The following is a 17,383-nucleotide window of genomic DNA, read 5'->3' on the forward strand; positions in this document are numbered from 1 at the left end:
ATCATGCCCTGAGCCGAAGGCAGATGCTTAACCGCTGTGCCACCCAGGCGCCCCCCATTTTAGATTTTTAAGGAAGAAGCCAGGTGTGTTGCATCATCACAGTCAGTGATAAATATGAAATATGGTAATAATTAATTTAATTTTTCACTGAAAATTAATTCTTTATTAAAATGACTAATGTATTTATACTTATATGTGTGTATATATGCATAAAAATGCATGTACATAGTAATATACACTGGCTTTTGTCTAAATATTAAGAACGTGTAGAAGTCCCAGTGAAGAAACATTCAGGGACATACCTCCTGTCTCAGTCCCAGATCCTGTAAAGATAAACCCTCTGGGACTGGCTGGGGAGAGGAGGAAAGTGTATTGCAGAAGGAACTGTCTGAGGGAGCATAGGATTTGTATACATGGGAAAAAGAGAAATAATCATTTGTTGAGAATCAGTTATACTTTTCTCCTTTCGAAGAAAGAACAAGACAAATATAATGGATTCCAACACTCAGAAAACATCAAAAAGGGAATTTTCAAGTCATTTCTTATACAACCTAGCTGCTCAAATTAGCATAGAATCATTTCAGCCTTTCCAAATAAAGTTCTATTTTTTTAAAGATTTTATTTATTAATTAATTTATTTATTTAGAGCACACTAATGGGGGTGGGGGAGGAACAGGAGAGGGAGAGATGGAGAGAGAATCTCCAGGAGACTCCTCACTGAGCCTGGAATCTGATATGGGGCTCAATTCCAGGACCCTGAGATCATGACCTGAGCCAAAATCAAAGTCAGATGCCTAACTGACTGAGCCACCCAGGCACCCCCAAGTAAAGTTTTATTCTAACTTTCAAATAAAAAACAACATATTGAAGGCATATGATGTAATACATTTTTTTTTTTTACTAGCCACCCAGGTGCTCTAAAGCTCTTTTATTTGAAATAAAAAAATACATTAAGTAAGTGGACACTGTAAAAAGAGTTTTGTATTAAGTACACCTTGAATGTGTGATGTAGTATTATTCCATCTCTCCAACCCATCTACCTATATACGGTCTATTTTTCCAGTTTGTCTCATATTTTTATGATATCAAATTACCTCTGATACTATTCTAGGTTTGAATGTATTTTCATAAAATAAGTTTTTTGAATGTTTGAACCTACCCATATCTTATGAAAATTTATGCCAAATGCTCATTTACTCCAAGTCAGAAACAATAACTGAATTTTCCAATATTTTTCACTTTTGCTGAAAAAGATGCTAAAATCAAGGAGTTGGTTACTAATTTAGCTATCTTTGTATCTCATAATGAACTTAATGACAAAAATTGCTTTAAATATGACTATGAAAAATCATTCTAGTGACGTAAATTGTGTAGAGGAGAATAGCGCCAGGTTAGAGAAATAATGATTTGTCATGACTTACGAGAAAGATAAAAGCAGTAATAAAATCTTAGAAGGACAATCATAGGCAGACAGGGACCACAGGGTGAGCAGGGAGGTGGCCAGGTTGGTGTGGTTCATAAAGATGTTTCTCCATGGGGATTATTGATGACAATAAGTCTTTGTTATAGCATATTGATTTCTAGCATATCTATCCCTTGAGTCCGGCAGCCAGGAAAGGAAACAGTTTACATTATAATTGTCATGACGACAAATACAAATGAAAATTTAAAAAAACAGGTTCTTAATAGCTTCTAGGGGGAAAACTTCTTTTTACGTGGTGATCATGAGTGTGCACTTTTTCTGTAAACTCAGCTCTCACTCAGAGCAGAAGGAAGGAAATAAATGAACCTAATATAGCACTCGGTGTGAACAGAGATCAATGAGGCCACCTCACATCCGGCTATATTGTCAGCATAATACCTAAGAAAGACCTTTGTTTTCAAAATGCTAATTCTACAACTCAACTGTTGGGCACAAAGTCAAACACCAATGGCCAGAGAAGCTGTGAGCCAAAGAGAATCCTTGGAGAATGTATGTATCACTAACCATGCCTTCTCATCCTTCTGTTATTCAGTAAAAAGATTTCGTCAGGGATATCCAATTTCTAGAAGATTCCTTAATAAGAAATTCAAAAATTAAGTTATATAGTCCCTAAGTTGACATTGATATCAATAGTGTTAATATTGAACATAATAAAGGAAGCCAAAAATTGAACCAAATAAACAAAATCATGATTCTACCATTTCAATGGTGGCTAATATTGACTCAGAAGAAGAGAAAATCATTTCAATCAATCTTTGATTAAGTTTCATTGCCTTTTTTCCCCTTTAGTTTATGTTACTATTATGGAAAAAACGAGTAAATTGTTAGGTTCCTTTAGTGCTCATAAAATTCAAAGTAGCATAGAAACAAAATCCCCCTATCTGGCCCTGACACACAATTAGTGCATAAATAGGAGGGGACAATCCATACATATTCCATCGCTGCCATATTGCCTTTGATTTGGTGAGAGTGCTATGAGATTAGACTCAAATAGAGCTACAACTATACTCACTTATCTCAGTTTGAGTTTGAACAAGATGTTGAGCAGAGGTGTGTCATTGTAATGGAAATGAGAGAGGGTTTAGAAACAGGATGGTGGGAAAGGGAACTAATTATGAATCAGACAGTGTGTGATCAAGTCTTGGTTTCTTCTTACTGTTTGAGTGTTACTTAAAAAACCTGAACTTCAATCTGATACACTCTAAATTAAGGAAAATAATGAGGCTGATAATCCCTTCCTTATTGGGTTGTGAGAAATAACTGAGAATGTAATAACTAAGTACCTAATGTACAGTGTACCTTTCTGAAATGGGGAGAGTCTCTCTTTTGTGATTGTGGTTGGTTTTAATTTGTTATTGCTAGGGAAACAGTTCCTTATCTTTTCTAGATGAGTGAAAATATACATGTCATGGAACACTACATCAAAAACTAATGAAGTACTGTGTGGTGACTAACATAACATAATAAAAAATTTTTTTTAAACCTGATTTTTGCTTTCCTCTTTTGTAAAATAATAATTGCCTCATCTGGCTTACCTAATAAACTTAAGTTAATGAGATTTTTAACAGTGTTACTAGATACATTTATTTTTGTCATTATTATTATACTAAATGAGTTAATATACTTAACTAAATTCAAGACAGCAATTCTTAAGTTCAACATCAGCTTCATTCATTCATTCATTCATTCATTCATTCATTCATTCATTCACAAGGTAGTTTTGAGCACCTACCCCGTGCTAGCTTTGATCTACATGCATTGATCCATAGATCTTACAGTTCGGGTAGGAGAAAAAGATACTAAGTTAGTGAATATATTCACAAATAAGATAATGTCAAGTAATTTTAAGATTTTGAAGAAAATAAAACAAGATGATGTAATTTTGGAGTGGGATGGTATGTTAGCTGGAAAAGATGACATTTAAGCTGGAACTGAATGTTCACAACGAGCAGGTCATGCAAGCATTAGGTGAATATTTGTCTAAACAGAGGAATTAGCAAGGGTACAACCCTAAAGAAAATTAAGCTTGGCTCTTTCCAGGGGCAGAAGTTTGTTTATGTTTTGTGAATGACTGCTTTTGCAGTGATAGAGACCTCATGGTTCACAATGCCTAAAATGTTTACTATATGACTTCACAGAAAAAGTTTGCAAACCACTAATCTAGCACAAATGCTTTCTGGAGTGATATAAGAAGTGTGCACTAAAAACAATAACCGTTTTTCTGCTCATGAACTGTGGCTCAGGAACTAAAGCAAACCCCTTTTGTTGTTTTTTTCTATTCCACATGGCATGGGCTTAGATTATTCACTCAGTGAATACTGAATATATATTCAGCTGGTATTTGGGTGGATTTGGAAGATTCAAGGAAACTCTTTGCTCATTTGCTTTTTGTGTTTGGTGCCTCAGTGTTTTTCCACAAGATCTCTCCCTTCCTTTCCCTTTCTTTCTTCTTCTTTCCTCTCCCTTCTCTTCTCCCCTTCCCCACCATCTTCTCCCTTCTCCCCTCTCCCATCCTTTTCTTCCTTCTCCCCAACCCCTCTTCCATCCTCTTTTCCCTTCTCCCCTTCCCCCTCCTCATTTTCCTTCTCCTCTCCACACTCTCCTTTCTTCTCCTTTCTTATCTTTTCTCATCTGTCTCCTCTTCATTCCTCCCCTCTCTTCTTATCCCCTCTTCTCTTTTCTTGTCTCCTCTTCTGTGCCTCCACTATGGGTACATTGGCCTTTTGTCCAGCCCCACCAGCAGTATGGTAGTCTTAGGGTATGCACACTTCTTGATGGCAGCTGCTTCAAGGACGGGCCCTTCCAAGAATCAGAGTCAGAAGTTTCAGATTCTTAAGTCCTGGACTTAGTTGTCATACAGAATGACTTCTGCCACTTTTTGTTGTTCAAAATAGATTGCAGAGCCAGCCCATATCCAAAGGGACAAGAAAAAGACTTGACTTCTGCATGGGGAATTGGCGAGGAGCACCATTTTTTATGAGAAATATTGTTGCAACACTCTTTAGAATCACAGTCTACCAGAAGTGTACTTAGTGACACAATCAGTTTATATTCTGGCACAGCTTATCATCTCATCACATTGTGATAACTAAAAGTTTATAGAAGTTCACCAGTCTGAGGAACACGTTGAGAAGCACTGACCTAGGTTCTAGGACACTACACAGAGCCTTCAGGCTTCTTTTAATGATCTAAATAAGCTATTGTAATATATTTATTTTATGTTGCACTGTATAAGCATACATAGAAATAATTCTAGAGTTTGTAAATAAGTCCGCAGAAATTGCATTTCCAAAATATAATTTTCCCAAATGAAATAAGATTGGAAATTTGTCTTTATTTAATCAAATGCTTAATATTTCAAGATCTGGATATGGATTCATGAAAGCAATCCTTTTTCTCCTTATAAAATTATGCCTCTCCAAGGGGTGCTTGAGTGGCTCAGTCGGTAAAACATCTGCCTTTGGCTCAGTTCATGATCCCAGGATCCTGGGATTAAGCTCCAGCATCAAGCCCCTCATTGAGCTCTCTGCTCAGCGGAGAGCCTGCTTCTCCCTCTCCCCCTGCTTATGCTCTCTCTCTGTGTCAAATAAATAAAATAAAAATCTTTAAAAAAACAAAGAGGTGATTCATAAGTAGATTTTTGAATAAAAAATTTTCAAATCTACAATTAAAATTGTATTTGTTATTAAACAAAGAGAATTAAGCTATTAAATAAAAATACTATTGCAGAGGATTAGCTGACATTTACTTAATATATATGTAAGTATTTGTATAATTTAAGCCCTTCAAATAGTCTTATTTGCCTAATATTTTAAATGTAATTTGAGATAAATACATAGCCTCATTACAAAGTAAAAGTTCTAAATCAAAAAATTTTATTCAGAAAACAGATTTAAGTGAAATTGCATCATGAATGATTTCTACAATTATGTATTTCAGCTCCCCCTTAAGTAGCAATCTGAATAATGCTGTCTCAGAATTTTGATTAAACATAGCCTTTATAAGATAAGGAAGGGAAAACACAACCTGAAAGAGTTTTCACTTGAAACCTTTTTCTAGGGATCTATATACTTAAAAAAGAATTTTAGTGTGACATACAGTAACGTTCTGTTTATAGAATATTGGCACTTGTACCTGTAGAAAAATCTAGTGAAAATAGGTGTCTAAGCTGGAATAAGCATTTTGCAGTTATCTTTTTTTCCACATATTTGCCCTCTGTATTAATGGTTAATATTACTCAATATGCTCCCACCCTGATGCCTTTATTGATTCTTAAAGTGGGTGGAAATATACTTGTAAACATCAAGAAGAGTTGACTTCCCCTTTACAAAAATAAATGAGTAAAGTGGCTCTTCAAAATTATATTCTTTTATTAAGTACCGCCTATGTGCTTAATAGGAAAACAATAAACTCTGAAAGAAAGAGGACAAATAAACTTAAAAAAAAAAAAGAAGCTTGAAAAAGTATGACATGTGCATGGTAAGGAGGGATTTAGTTTGCTGATTGGCTAAATCTGCTAATCTCCTAACTTTAGGAGATGGAATTTATTCTGAATAATCTGAGTGATAATTATCTGAATTATCTGAATTATCTTAGAGGCTTTCAGCTATGATTTAAAGTTGACAAACTATTTCAGATTTGCAACATTATCCATAAATGAGCACCTTTTAAATAAATAATGAACAATTAATCTTTTGGAACATTCATTATTAATGGGACAGTTTGATTAACATTAACAGTAGGTAGTTAATTGGTGAAGTATACCATTTATACCTAAGAGCACACTAATCACAAGCATGTAGCTTGATGTGTTTTCAGTTCATGCACCCATGTAACACAGCACAGGTGTAAAGGGCAAGGCAGTGTTTTATATTGTGCTTTTAAGTCATCAATAGAGGGGGTTTGTTTGTTTTAGAGTTTTGATTTTCTAAAAGGGGAAGACCACAGGATCTACAGAATGTTAAATAAAATGCCACTGCCACCTCATATAAATAAGAAAAAAAGAATGTTTCTTATGAATACTATAAAAATATAGCAGAGAGCTAGAGAAACCAGTCTAAGTGTCCTCTGAGCAACCACCAGGTTCCTTTACATGTTGAAGATGAAGATGGAAGGGTTGAATTCAGAGTACTGTAGTCACTAGACATTCCTTCCTTTGAAGATGAAAAGAAGCCACAAACCAAGAAATGAGGGGAGTTTCTAGAGTCTAGAAAAGTCAATGAAACTGATTGTTCCCTAGAACACTCCAATGCAGCCCTGCCAGCACCTTGATGTTAGCCCAATGATACCCATTTTGTATTGCTGACCTCCTCAAATGCAAGATAATAAAGTTGTGTGGTATTAAACCACTAAGTTTGTGGTAATATGTTACAGCAGCAAAAGACAGTTTATAAATATGTTTGACTCATCCAGATACACTAAACACATGCTGTGTCCTTGCACTAAGGCTATGAATGACCCAACAATCAGTAGGAGACTTTGTTCCTTGACCACCTCCCTCACTTTTTTTGTTTGTTTTATCCTCATTTCTCTCATGACCCATCCTCTAATAATAACCTTTGTATCCACAAACATAAAACATCCTGTAACCATTGTCTTTGTACTATGCTGCTATGTACTTATAATATATGATTACAGTGTTGTCTAGGGAAAAAAATCTAAAGAAAAAATGACACAGAACAAAAGGTATGGAACGTAGACTGCTATAATCAGTCTGCCAGGATATTACTTATATAATTACCGCAAGAAAATATTTTTTAAAAGAAAAAAAAAGACTTAGATTTATTCTGAAGAAAAAAATAATTGTCACTGCCACCAAAACCCAGCTGATTCATGAAACTACAGAAGCATGGAAAAGGAAATATTGTTCTTCCCATTGGGGTAATATACAGAACTACAGAACACATATAACACACACGGAGCTGGTCTGAAATATTCTGGTGCCTGCGAGGTTCCTACAGGTTAATTCCTGCTGCACTAGGAACTGACCTGATTTGTACTGACATGCGGTTGCTCTTCCTGGGAAAATGCCTCCCGTCGTGCCTTCAGGTTGCTCCTGTTTTGGACAGAACATTATATTGCATATACACCGTTATATCTTATTTACCTTAAGACATATTTGTTTTATACAGAAAATACTCTTGATTTCTATCATTGTAACTTTTGTCTAACTTCAAAAGTAAATTATCCACCCTACCAAACAGACACAGTAAGACAATAAGCACAGTATCATATTTTTAAAAAGAAATAGAATACATGATGAATCACAATAAAAGACAGGAACACTGTTCTCATTAAATTCAGAGAGCCAGCACTGGGACTTGTCAGATACGATATTTGATGACAGTAACTACAATTAATCTTGCATAAAATTTTGCCTAATCCTGTAATACAGAAACTTTTTTTTTATCAGCTAATAGCTTATTCTGAAGTGAGAAGAAGGCATTTGTCAACTAGGTCAAGAGGAGTAAGAAAATGAGAAATAAAAAAGCATAGACAAAGAATGTATACAGAATAAAGTCAGTAGATTTTCAGCATGTTGCTATCTATTTGAAGGCAACCATCAAACAATTTATTTTGTTTCATTTATTTTCTATTTATTTTTTTTATTTTGTGTCTTTTTAACCAATGTCCTATTTATAACTGATGTTGAGTATTTTCATGTCAAAGTGACAAATAACTTGCTGCTTTTAGCATTTGCATATACACCTACTACGTACATGCTTACATATATGCATATACATACAGTTCTATATAAATTTGAATGTTCTATCAAAATTGTTATTTATGCAATTCTAAATTTGATGCTAAATAGTAAATGGAGGAAGATACCAGTATATGCTATAATTTAAGATTAAACTATCTTTAAGAGTAGCATTCATAGCTAACCCGATTTTTAAATAACAGAATAGAGGCTTTCAGCTATGATTTAAAGTTGACAAACTATTTCAGATTTGCAACATTATCCATAAATGAGCACCTTTTAAATAAATAATGAACAATTAATCTTTTGGAACATTCATTATTAATGGGACGTTTTGATTAACATTAACAGTAGGTAGTTAATTGGTGAAGTATACCATTTATACCTAAGAGCACACTAATCACAAGCATGTAGCTTGATGTGTTTTCAGTTCATGCACCCATGTAACACAGCACAGGTGTAAAGGGCAAGGCAGTGTTTTATATTGTGCTTTTAAGTCATCAATAGAGGGGGTTTGTTTGTTTTAGAGTTTTGATTTTCTAAAAGGGGAAGACCACAGGATCTACAGAATGTTAAATAAAATGCCACTGCCACCTCATATAAATAAGAAAAAAAAGAATGTTTCTTTTGAATACTATAAAAATACAGCAGAGAGCCAGAGAAACCAATATAAGTGTCCTCTAATCAAAGTCTGACCCACAAATCTTATTTCTTTATTTATGACAGCTGTTAGACTAGACATCAGGGAATTGTTGAATGGTGAACCTAGTGAACTATCATTGAATATACCATATTGAATTTGAAGAAGGAGTCAACATGTGTTTACGAAATGCGATATTGGTGCAAAATTAGTCAAGGAAAGAGGATTCAAGAAAGGCTTCCATGGGGCTAGAATTATTTGTGCTAGAGATAGAATTTTAAGATTGACTTGTTCTTTCATACCTCATGATGTTTAGAAAACAGAGTTCTAATATTTTTAGAATTCTTTTTGTTCTTTGTGCAGTACCTGAAAATTAAACATCAAGGAAAAATACAGCTTACATTTAGAAATTGGAAGAAAAGCTGTGAAATTACATTAATACTTTTAAAGAAATTAAGGCAACTTCACATAATTAACATCAAGTGAATTTGAAAAGCAGCCAAAAAAAAAAAAAAACCATGAAAAATACTTTGTGTTTCTCTTGTTTTCTTCTAAAAGAGATAATTGGATACTAGCATAAATTTAAATTCAATTCAATTCTCAATACATAACTGAATTCTGACCCTTTAAATAGTCACACACTCGAGCCAAGAATTTTTGAATGTTTTTATTTCTCTTAACAGTCTGGATTCTCTCAGATTACACTTACCTTATTCACTTACAGTACAGTGGCCAGCGAATTATCGTAGGAGCTTATTTACTACACAGTTTCCTTGGACCCTGTATTCAGAGACCCTGATTTGACAAATCTGGGATGGATCCTGGGTTTCTAAATTTGTAACACATACTCCTAGGTGATTCTGTTGAAAGTAATTCAGTTAGAATCAACTAGTAGCAATGACTCAAAAATACAAGAACTTCCATTTATGACAATACTTAGTGATTTAGTAATTAGTGATTTAGCCAAAAGTTTTATTGCATTGTTGATCCGAGTTATCCCAAATATATGTAAAAATACAGGCCAAGTAAACACAATTTGAAGTTTTGAAGGTAAGCATTAATTCTTCTAACACATCATGTAGTGATCTAACAGTTTATACTTCTGCTCTGAGGAGTTAAACATTGAGATAATCTGAATTTACTGAATTACAGGAGATTATCAAGAAAGAATTTGATTTCTTCGTAGATACATAAGTTATAGCTAAATTTCAATGCTAATTTAGTCATGGCCTATTTTGTGGAAGGTATAGTTCTATGTAGAAGGATGAATAAAAATGTGTGCACTACTATAAAGAGGATGGTATGATATCATTGTAGGGTGTGTGTATGTGTACATGAGTGTGTGTGTGTATGTGTGTGTATGCATGCATTACCGTAGTTAGGTCACAAAAAATCTTCCTGAGGACATGGTAATGAATTTTAACAAAGTGACCTAAAGAATAAAAGTGACCAAAAGTTTATATTTATAAAAATATTATGTTCTGTTACATAACATTAAGCTTATAGATATTTTCTCTTTGCCAGGAAACAGGGAGATAAAAGAAAATTGATGTGTATTGAATGCCAACTCTGGATCAAGCAGTCTTTTATCTGTTTGCCATCTATTATCTTATTACAGATTACTACTCAACATTGCCACTTCTGCTAGAACCAAACTCTAAAAAAATGTTATTTAAAATGAGTTTTAAAGCCCCTTAATTCAGTGACTACTTAGTGACAGAAATTTTTTTCAAAGCATATAGGGTAGATCTATCAATATTACAGAAAGAGAAATTCCTTCCCTCTGTCTCAAAGTATTTAGGTTTTTAGGAGGGGAGACTGACAATAAACAATCAACATAACAAATAGATAAAACAAATAGAATGTTAATCAGTGATAAATGTAGTGGATGTAAATAAAATGTAGCAGAAGATCATGGGGACATTGGAGTGATGGGATATGGGTGGAGGGCAGCTTGCAATATTAAAGAGGGAAGTCAGAGCACAGTTTTTTGAAAAAGTGAGATTTGAACACAGACTGGAAGTAGCCAAGTACACATCAAGGAGGAGAACTTTGCAGGCAGAAGAGGACAAAGCTAAGGCACTAATATCAAATATGTGAAGGAACATTGAGGAAGTGAAGGTGAGAGCAGGACAGAGTTAATGGGGTCCAAATGTACTGATGGCCCTGCAGACCTCATTGTCCTTTTGACTTTTACTCTGAGCAAAGGACAAACCTCTACAGGGTGGGAGCACAGTACTGGGATCTGGTCTGCCTTTCCATGGATCCCTGTGACTCTGTTAAGAGCATGCTTGCAACAGTGTCAAGTGCAGACACAGAGAGACCTGTACTCAGCCTCCCTCTGAGATTCTCAAACTGGTTCCTTCTCTTCTCCCTGATTTCTTAATATTAAGGAAGCCCGGATTTCAAACTTTGTTCTTCCTTAGTCCTTCTACATTCATCCTCTTGGTGACTTCATCCTATCCCATGGTATAAAATGCCATCTGTACCTTGTCAGTTTCCAAATTGATGTTCCCATTTGGGACCTCTCTCCCACACTGCAATCACATATACACAACTGTTTCCTGGAAATCTGCCCTCAGATCCTTAATAACAAGTCCCATCTTTCTCCAAAAACCTATTTGTTTTATTGCCTTTTCTGTTTTAGTTGATCACAATTGTCTCTCTCTTGCTGCCAGGCCATGATGGGTGACCTGAGATTCTGGAATGATTGTTGTGCTTGAGATAAACAGAAGAAAATTATACCTAGAGGATTCAAAAGGGTACTAGGAGGGCATGAGTGTTGGGAGTGCAAGGGTGGGAGAGTTCTGCGACTCCCTTTTCACTCCTGATTAGGCAGCAGAAGGCCTGACAAGGGAGCCATGACTAGTCATGCCCCCTCTTGTGTCTCTTCCACCTCCCATTCTAGGCTTGTGCCAACACAGTACTGGAAGATTTTCAGGTGTTTATTCTTCATGATATCCGGATCCAGGAATGCAGCACCTCTTTTGTCCTTGAAAAGCATCCAGAAAACTCGAGGAAGCCTTTTGAATGGAGATGCTTAGCTATGGAAAACCAATATGGCCACGAGACATGCCCATGAACAGGAAACAGCTTTACTGTTTACCTAGTTGATTAACTTTCAACCAAACTACAAGACTAACAACTAATCAGGGAGCTGGTGACCTCTAACCAACCTGTTGTTCTAAACCCCAGTCTTACATAGCCAAGCTAAATACCTTCTTTCAACTCATCTTGAATGAAACTATCTATTCCATTCCTTAAGCCAGGAAAAACCCTACACAGACTATTCAAAAATTAAAAGGTTATAGGACTAAAAAGAAGTATTTTTTTCACTTTCTGCTCATCTTCTAATATGATATCAATGAAAGGAAACAATGAGAGACTTTTAAGATTAAACATTTGAGGTTTTGAGGGTATACATACATCACATCTTAAAGTTACTAGAATTTTGATATATATTTCCAAAAGAGAATGAAGACTACTATGTTGAAGCTGTGTTATCAACATAGATGCTAATCTTGAATATAAATTAAGGAGGTTATACTCTTGGCATAAGTGATCAACTCTGGGAAGATCCCAATAATATGTATCCCAGTGGCTCTCATATATCCTGACCCTTAATAGATTTTAAATGTGTTTTGCCTTTTTTTTCCTAGAACAAGTTATTTATACCACCGATTTACAAACACAAAAGCCAGGATGATACTAATACAGCAAACACGCAACACAATCTATTTTACTACAATCCCTGGATGCCAGTAAAGTTTACTTCTCCTTTGACAGCTTGAAAATTGCAATTTGGAACTAAAAGCTTATCCCTGCAATAAAGACTGGCTAGTGAAGTTTTACACAGAAATGAGAAATTTGGCTGCTGGTTGTGTTTGAATCTTGTTGGAAAGGAGGCTCTCCCAGACAAGGTTGTGCCCTTGATGTGTTAAGCAGGCTGTCCACTTAACCCAAAGGTCTATTCAAACAGTTCAATCAAATTGTTAGCTGTCAAAATGCCATCCAAATACATTAGAGTGGTCCTGTTAACAGCTGAAAGACCTTGTGTAAGCACCAACTATGTTTAGTGAGACTAAAGTCTGAGTCCCAGCTGAGAAGCTGGAAATGGACCTCAGGTTAAAAAGGATAAGTTCTTAAATTGGTTTTTGATTGTACTGACTCCAAATATAGGAACAGTGGTCCTCTAAGATAGTGATCTTCAGTATGGAGTTCTTAGATCAGCAGCGTTAGCATCACCTTGAAAACCTGTTAGAAATGCACATTCTTACCCAGGTCCTACTGAATCAGAAACTCTGGATGACATACCCAGCAATATGCTTTTCAGCAAACTTTCCAGGTGACTCTGATTCAAACTAAAGCATAAAAATGATTTTTTTCTAGGAGTCAGTGTTTTTGATAGAACATTATGAATGCCATATCCATTTTTTACCCTTTTGTATTTAAATTCAATTGGCCAATATATAGTACATCATTAGTTTTTGATGTAGTGTTCGATTCATTAGTTGTATATAACACCCAGTGCTCATCATATCACGTGCCCTCCTCAATGCCCGTCACCCAGTCACCCCATTCCCCCACCCACCTCCCTTTCTGCAACCTTCAGTTTGTTTCCCGGAATCCAGAGTCTCTCAGGGTTTGTCTCCCTCTCCGATTTCTTCCAATTCAGTTTCCCTCCCTTCCTCTATGGTCCTCTGCACTATTCCTTATATTCTACATATGAGTGAAACCATATGATAATTGTCTTTCTCTGATTGACTTATTTCACTTAGTATAATCCCCTCCAGTTCCATCCATTTACATCCATGTGTAAATGGTAGATAGTCATCCTTTCTGATGGCTGAGTAATATTCCATTGTATATATGAACCACATCTTCTCTATCCATTCATCTGTTGAAGGCGTCTCAGCTCCTTCCACAGTTTGGCTATTGTGTACATTGCTGCTGTGAACATTAGGGTGTAGGTGTCCCTTCTTGTCACTACATCTGTATCTTTGGGATAATACCCAGTAGGGCTATTTCTGTGTTGACATATCCATTTTAATAGTGAAAACAAATTTTGAAAATTGGATTAATCATGATTATTGAGTAGTTGGCAATTTTATGGAAAGTACTTTTTTGTATATGATAGAAATGCAAAGCTGAATACTAATGAGCCTAATGTAATATTAATATTGTCTGTTGGTCACTAATATCATTATGGAAAGGAAGAATAAGTGAAGTAAAGAGATGATTGTAATAGTGTTATAACAAAAAAGAAAAAAAAAACTTGGGGATAACTATCATTTTCAGAAATGTTGTTTCCTAACTTCACAAGAGACAAAAAATTCTATTACAAATCTGTTTGTCCAGTAACTACATAAACTAGGTTGATTTACTCCAAATTATTTGATAAAAATTAAACATATGTTATAAAATTTGATTTATTGGTTCAACATAGAAAATATCACTTCTGCAATTTAGAAGTCACCCTGGCCAGTCATCCACAAATTTCTTCCCTCTGTAACCAAAGAAAGGAGCTCATTCCTGGAACCAGAGTCATCTGGGATGAATCTCTGGGCTTCCGCTCACTATGTGTGTGACATTGGGAAAATAATTTAAGGTTTGTGAGCTTCAGTTTTAGTTTTTTGTTTGTTTGTGTGTTTAGTTGATAAAACCAAACTTATATGGCTGATGTGAGCACTGCTGAGAAAGGAACTGAAGCGCTATAGCACACAGGTGCACCAGACGCACGATAGGCACTCTGACACAGGAAGTATTCTATTTCCAATTAAATCCATTTTCTTTATTCCTGCTATCAACTTGCCAACTGTGATGGGAAACTTTCCCCCAGATGTCAGTGTTTTGTAGCTCAGACCCATTGTACTGGGACATCTCCAGCTTCCTCTGCTCCTTCCTTTAGTTCCTTCCTAGTTCAGCATGTGCAAACAGTCATATATCCACAAACATTTTCTGTGAAATGTTCATTTAACTTCTTCACCTTAATAAAATATCATAAACACCATTTTCCTAGCAACTCTTCCCTATTCCAAAGGAAAGTCTGGCATCAGCCTTGTTTCCTATTCTCTTCCATATGATATGGGCAGCCATCATCTAAAACTTTCCCATTCAAAAATGTAGGACCTACTTAAATGTTTCTTTAACATTCAGAAGTGCCCTGGGGTACTTTTCATTTATCTCAAGAAGTCTGCATCTCCTATGTGTTTCCACCCCCCTTAGGCAGACAGTCAAAATTCTTTTTTCCTAAAAACAAAACAAAACCTCTCTATTCCTCACTCCAAACTACTTGTGTTCTATGTTATAGTTAAAATACATTGCACTGTGTTCTTACTCATCCTTTAAAACTTCCTACTTCTTTTTTTTAAAGATTTTATTTATTTATTCGACAGAGATAGAGACAGCCAGCGAGAGAGGGAACACAAGCAGGGGGAAGTGGGAGAGGAAGCAGCAGGCTCATAGCAGAGGAGCCTGATGTGGGGCTCGATCCCATAACGTGGGATCACGCCCTGAGCCGAAGGCAGACGCTTAACCGCTGTGTCACCCAGGCGTCCCAAAACTTCCTACTTCTGTACATGCAAATTCTTGGTTATAGATGTCTTCACTTCCATAATACCCTACAAAAATATTATCCATTAGAGTCCAGTACAAATGCCACAAACAACAGTTGCATATCATCTGTTTGTTCTCTTGATTTAAACTGCAGTTGTCTTATACACTAATTATAATGATACTGGGTTTCTCTAAATATCATTTTCCAGCTGACAATGTGTGCTTACTCCAAAATTCAAGCTTAATCTCTCATATAATCTATCTTCTCCCATATATGCATGTATTACATATATATAATATATCTTATTTAAATATGAAATATATTTTATTTAACTAAATATATATGTGAATTCTTTTAGTGCTCTATTGAAGTACATGAGCAATCCTTTATCAGCATTGTAAAAAGGCAAAACTTATTTAAATAAACTATGATAACAGAAAAAAATAAATAAAAAAAGAGGCACTCCCAAAAATATCATTCCAAAGTGTGCCTTAGAGAGAGCTTATGGGTTTTACGAGCTAACTCCCTCCATGCACTCCCCAAAGATTATTCAAAAGACTGAAAATTATTCAAAAGACTGAGCTGATCCTCTAACATCTATTTTCCTTTTTGAATCTTGATTAGGGGTACATGACTGATACCTGCTAAGCTACTGCTGACTGCCAAAGATATTGCCTTTCAGCATTGTATTGAATCTCCCTCATTATAATTGGACTAGTTGTCTAATATTCCTCTAAGATTACTGTGCTGAACCAATGTATTTGTATCAGTCAAGTTTTTATTTCAACTAGTGACCCTGGGTCTTGAAGTCATTACAGGTTGCCTGTCAAAAAGATAATGAAAACTTTAAATTTAATTTTGACTAAAATTAATATTACACACAAAAAAATTAGGAAAAAATTATGGCATACAAGGGAACTTGTTAAAATGACTAATACAATTATAATAAAACATAATTTAACAGACTTGTTGACATTTTAAATTTTGATTAATGTCAGATTAAAGCAAACAATTTTTTTTAATTGAAGTATATGGACACAGTTTTACATTAGTTTCAGGTGTACAGCATAGTGATTTGACAAGTCTATAGGTTGTGCAATGCTCACTACAAGTATAACTCCCATCTGTCACTATACAATACTATTATAATACCATTGGATATATTTCCTATGCTGTACCTTTCATCCCCATGACTTACTCCTTCCTTAACTAGAAGTCCCTACCTCGCACCTCCCCTTCAACCATTTTGCCCATTACAATTCTTTCCCCTCTGGGAGTTTGTTCTTATATTCATGTGTCTGTTTCTGCTTTTTGTTTGTTTCTTTGTTGTTTTTTATATTCTACATATAAGTGAAATCATATGGTATTTGCCTTTCTCTGGCTTATCTCATTTAGCATTAGTACCCTTTAGGTCTTTCCATGTTACCACAAATGGCAAGATTTCATCTTTTCTTTTTTTTTATGGCTGAATAATATTCATATATATCGACACACACACCACTTCTTTATCCACTCATCTTTTGATGGACACTTGGAAAGCTTCCATGTTTTGACAATTGTAAATAATGCTTCAGTAAGCATAGAGGTGCATGTATCTGTTTAAATTAGTGTTTTCATTTTTTTGAGGTAAATGTCCAGTAGTGGAATTATTAGATCATATGGCATTTCCATTTTAACTTTTTGAGGCACCACCACACTGTTTTTCACAGTGCCTATGCCAGTTTACATTCCCACCAACAGTGCATGGAGGTTCCTTTTTCTCTACATCCTTACCAACACTTGTTATTTCTTGTGCTTTTTAGTCTAGCCATTCATGAAGTGTAAGGCCACATCTCATTGTGGTTTTGATTTATATTTTCTCAATGATGAGTAGTGTTGAGCATCTTTTCATGTGTCTGTTGGCCATCTCTGTATCTCTTTGGAAAATGTCTATTCAAGTTCTCTGCCTGTATTTAATCAGATTATTTGTTTTTTCAGTATTGAGTTGTAGAAGTTCTTTGT

General features: G+C 35.3%; 1 non-coding gene across 1 annotated transcript; it reads left to right on the forward strand.

Moving 5' to 3' along the window:
• Positions 1 to 273: 273 nt before the first annotated feature.
• LOC117797137 lies at positions 274 to 397 on the forward strand. The gene has a single exon (XR_004622021.1). It is a non-coding gene; the product is annotated as a small nucleolar RNA SNORD22 (small nucleolar RNA).
• Positions 398 to 17,383: the final 16,986 nt, after the last annotated feature.

This window comes from Ailuropoda melanoleuca, chromosome 18, assembly GCF_002007445.2.
Source record: "Ailuropoda melanoleuca isolate Jingjing chromosome 18, ASM200744v2, whole genome shotgun sequence".
Lineage (NCBI taxonomy): Eukaryota > Metazoa > Chordata > Mammalia > Carnivora > Ursidae > Ailuropoda > Ailuropoda melanoleuca.